General features: G+C 49.6%; 1 protein-coding gene across 1 annotated transcript in view; it reads left to right on the forward strand.

The window, feature by feature from the left end:
* LOC119394807 (trans-1,2-dihydrobenzene-1,2-diol dehydrogenase) overlaps positions 1-4969 on the forward strand; it is a 175160-nt gene that overhangs the window by 71291 nt on the left and 98900 nt on the right. The window lies entirely within an intron of this gene.

Genomic DNA, 4969 nt, shown 5'->3' on the forward strand with positions numbered 1-4969 from the left:
TTTTAGCACAGTCTGTGTTGTCGACGCCGGACCGTAAGAAAATAATACATAAGTTTTTAAAAATCATGGCTGATCCCTCCGTCATAGGAATCTGTATAACACGAAAGTGAAACGTGTCGTCACAGAAGTAGTTTATTGTTTATAGTGCATTGGTATATGAGAGCTTGTACAATGTCTACTGTTGTTTTGCAGATATAGCACCGCTTGATATGGACGCATCGCACTCACGTTGACGCCTAGTGGCACATCCCCGTACTCAAGACTAACACCCATGATCATGATTTAACCCTTGCGGTAGCTGAAGTTCCTAACATATACGTGGACACCGCATATGGTGAATCTCGCGCACATATGGCACTGATACTCGATATGCACTCCGCAAAGCGTCGTGAAATGCGAAGAGAAACGCTACGCGCGTGGTTTCTTCCCTCTAGCCTGGCCGTTACTTCTCACAGGGCGAGCGGGGAATGCGGTGCGACAGCCGGGCGAGCGTCGGAGAGCTATTTTTCGATATAGATGGATGCTATGAGCGAGGCTTGAGCTAAAGCTGCCACCTCACGGTGTGTTAAAGCGTTGACGAAATTAAACTTGTATTGGAAACGCGCCGAAACGCGTCGAAACAACGGCGCGTTTTTTTTTTTTTTTTTCGAGCCTGGAGGCACAGATGTCACCGCCCCGTTATAGAGGGGACGCTCATAGCATCCATCCATCCAAGAGCACTGTGAGAGGAAAAGTATGAAAGATAAAAGGTGCGTTCGTGTAGCATCCGTAATGTGTTTGGCGGTAGCTCAGTGGGCTAAACGCCCGCGAGCCATCGTCGCCGACCGAGAGGTCATGGGTTCGACTCCCGTCAACGGAACTTTTTCGTATATTTTTTTCTTTGCCATCTGATGGCATTCATTTTGCTGACGTACTTCCGTGACGGAAATACGTCATGAAAGTATTGGTGGACCTCGGCATAAAACACTTTCGTGTTAAAACACGCTTTGTTCTGTGTAACAGACTCACAATGCGCGTGACCTGAAGTTTTTTGAAGGCCGCGCCCTTCCGTGGTTTTGTGATTGCGATCGTGAGACCGTCTGTAAGCGAGTTTTCGCCGCTTTTAGATGTGAAGCATCTTATAGCGGAGTTCAATCCGGTGGTGGTGTACGGCGTGACTACCCTGACTGCGCATTGCGCAGACCCTCTCCACTTCCCCTCTCCCCCCTCCCCTCCACTCCCCTCTCCCCTCTCCCTTCCATCTCTCCCCTCCCCTCCCGCTCTCCACTTCCCCTCTGCCCTTTCTCCTTCCCCCTCTCCACTTCCCCTCTCCGCTTTCCCCTCACCACTCCCCTTCTGAAACGCGGGCTCTAAATGCCGAAACACTGCTTCGCGTCGCCTCATGGTCCCCTTTAGCGGGAGATGTTTAGGGGTCAGCTCTCTTTCACCATGGGCTGCGGCTCAGGTGGAAGAAATGACCACGATAGTGTCCGGCCTGTCGTTATCGCACGTTGGCGTAAGCGTTCGCTCGTCATCGATTGTGACGTAGCCAAACCCTAAGCCGGTATGCTGGTACCGTCGACAGAAGATAGCTCGGTTAAAGATTGTGTATGTTTCCTCTAATCGCGGCCTCGAGAGTGAAATAATCTGATCTACAGCCGGCTGAAGTGCCGGCGAAAGGCGAGGTGCCAGCGTCGCCAAATCCGGCCCTTAGGGGGAGCGAAGAAAATGAGTCGGCATTCCACATGTGCGAGCAACCCATGTGTCATCTCTCACCTAATCGTTACATGCGGAGCTCTACCAAGCTCGGATTGACAGGCGTTCACGGTTCTTATGTATGCCGTAAACGCGTCCTAGTCATGCGGAGTGTATATGCGCACTCGGAAAGCTACATGCATTAGAAACCTTTCCTTTGCACTAAGCGAACTGGAATGTCTCAATCAATGTGCATCGTTTCATGTGCCTTCGAGTTTCCTTCCAGCGACCGTTCGGTTATGTGTTCTGGCGCTACTAACGGATGTGGAAAGCTTGAGCGCAAGCTCCTACATACATGCTTCCTTTCTTCGTGCGCAATGCCTAGGAGCAATGCAATCGACACAGAACGCGAAAGTAAACTAATGAGCGTCCCATGAGGACTCAGGCTTTCGCCGGTGCTTTGCTTGCATTAGTTAAAAGGGAATGACTTTAAGCTGTACCAGTGTACGGGAAGCATATTATTAAGTTTTCAGATAAAAGGAAGACGTTTATAGCATCAAGACTAATACTTCCCATCCTGCCGTATGGCTTACTGTCATGTTGACTCGCAAGATTGTTGTTATCTTTAGAGAAGACTGTTGAAGCTTCGTAGGCTTCGGTTTTACCGCACTTCCGCTATCACTAAATCTACTCGGCTGCACCACGCACTTGGTGAAGTACAAGTCACCACGATTAAGTTCTCGGGTTATTAGGGAAGCTTAACGCTCTCTGATTGTACACCTCGTGGTATCTCAAACTGTCACTGTTTTCTAAGCGCACGTAGATATAAGTTCCTTAAGCCGTCAACTTTCTTTTTCGTTTTTTTCTAAAAAAGAAACACCACAATTCGTGCAGGATCTGTTTTCACGACAAGGAAACAATTAAAGAGCGTTGGGTCCCGCGTCCCGCAAATAAAAAAGGCTTTGACACTTCCGAAAGGCGCCACGGTTCTCTAATTAAGTCCCGGCACATTACCGTCATTGGTACCAACACTTCATAATTTTCACAGCGAAACCCCCAAAGCCTGATGTCAAGACTCTGAGCCAGCTTACTGGTGTCGCGTGGTCAATTGGCCCGTTAATCATACAGAGTATCCCAAGCTGTGGCGACTCTCCACAGCCTTCAAGTGTCAACAGGCTCGGACGCCATGGTCTCACTAACGTATCATCAACGTGATATTTTAGTCATAAACTTCACCAAGGTGTCAATCTAAGCATAATGCTCATGACTCCAGGCGAGTTTTATAAATTTTTGTGGCGAAAGCCTTAGATGCCGCATCAAATACGAAAATTGACCATCGGCGTCAACACCGGTGTGCAAAAAATCATAAATCTCATGATACGTCACAGATCGCCAAAATTCGGTGACGTCATTAAGACGTTCACTGTGACGTTACATAACGTGACGCCACATAATGAGGTCATCACACGACATCGTCACTTGGTCAATGGTGGGCCGATCACGGAGGCAGTGCAAAATCAGGTGAGGTGCAGAAAGCTTGCGATCGCTCCGATCCCGGAGGCAGTGCAAAACCCCGTTTTGCACTGCAGAAAGCATTTGGAGTGGGGGGGGGGGGGGGGAATCAATAGATTGACTGAGAAGAAAAAGAAAAAAAGAAGATGGATTTCGCCTTCGATTAGTCTTAGGCGAATGGCGAATGCATAAAGGACCCTGTGAGTCTTTGTCGGCAGGTGAGACATACTATGCTCACCGGGGATCCGTAGCTGTGTCCGATCTCATGGGCAAGCGTCACTTCGCTTACGGCTGCCACCACGGGTCCGCCGTGCAGCAGGAACGTGATGACGCCCGTGTTGAGAGCCAGGCGCTGCCGGCCCTCGCGCGTGTTCACCGTGCGAAACTTCTCGCACGCGCCACCGGGCTCTGCATACAGAAGTGAGCAAACGCTGCAGTTTAGGCTCGTTGGAGAGCGATTCTGCGGTTTTTTAAGGCGCGAAAGCCTTAGGCGCTTCATTAAACGCGAAAAGTGACCGTCGACGCCGTCGGAGTCAACACGAGTGATGCAAAAAATCATCATCACGTGTGACGTCACCACTATGGCGTCATCATGAATTCACAGGTTGCTAAAATGTGTGACTGACATCATGATGTCACTGTAATCGTGTGGCGTGATGTCATCATACATTATGAGAAGAAAAAGTGCGTGGTGTCGCCTTCGAGTCGTCTTAGACCAATGCATAAGAGACCACGTGACTTTATTTGTCATAGTCTCGCAGCAAATTTACTGCAAAAGATTCTGGCCTTTCGTTCATGCAGCTATCAAGGGAGTGTTGGTTCATGCAACATTTAGCGATTTATCAGCGAATTACGTAATGTTACTGTGCTCCGCACGAATGTAGAGGCAGTGCTACACTGACATCGAGTATGCTCAAGTTGGTTGCACTTCCTGCACCAGCTGGAGCCCAGATTTTTTTTTTTTTAAGTCTCGCACCCACTTCGAGATCAAGCTTATATAATCGTGACGCTAATTATGATCTGTCGGCGAGGCCAGCACGGTTACGTCACACTCACATCTGGTGGCGAACGAACACTGGCGATAAGGACAGACGGGAAACTATCGCATTCATATCGCTGCCTTTCATAGGCAATGAAAATTCTGGCGGATAAAAAGGAGAGCCTACAAGTGATAACTAGGGTCAAGTTACGCATGCTTGCCCAAGACACAGGTGTGAGAGCATAAGAATCGGTCCTATAACTGGTGTACGAAGCGCAACCAATGCACGCCAGCGTACCAGAGCGTAGAGTCTCTCCTCAATGAAACAGATGTCTGCGCTCAAACGCGAGTGCCGACGATAGGTCGGACTGTAAGCTGCCTTTTAGGCGTCACCATTACCAGGTGGCCTTTAGGCGTCGTTGTTATTGACTCTGTAAGCAAAACCTAAGCACATGTTTTCAGTCAACTCTGTGCAGCAAAAAGGGTTACTATCATTATAATATTGACACCCAGAACAGACAGGCCGAATGAAAAATTGTCAGCGCCTCTCCTATAAGGAACAGCCCTGCCCGGCAGAGCGGAGCAAGCAGAGCAAGCGCGGCCCACCCATAGCAAAACTGGCTCGAACTTGCGAGAAACAGCGCGCGGCAGCCAGCGAACTTCCTTTCCCTTCTTCGGAGGGAGGAAGCGCTTGTGGTTGGCTGGGAGAGTGGCGTGATGCGGCGCACCACTTACGAGAGCGGTTGGTTTCCGGCCGCCAGCTGCGAGTGAGGACTAGAACCAGTCGCCTCTGAGCGAGACAGG

This window comes from Rhipicephalus sanguineus, chromosome 5 (genome assembly GCF_013339695.2).
Source record: "Rhipicephalus sanguineus isolate Rsan-2018 chromosome 5, BIME_Rsan_1.4, whole genome shotgun sequence".
NCBI lineage: Eukaryota > Metazoa > Arthropoda > Arachnida > Ixodida > Ixodidae > Rhipicephalus > Rhipicephalus sanguineus.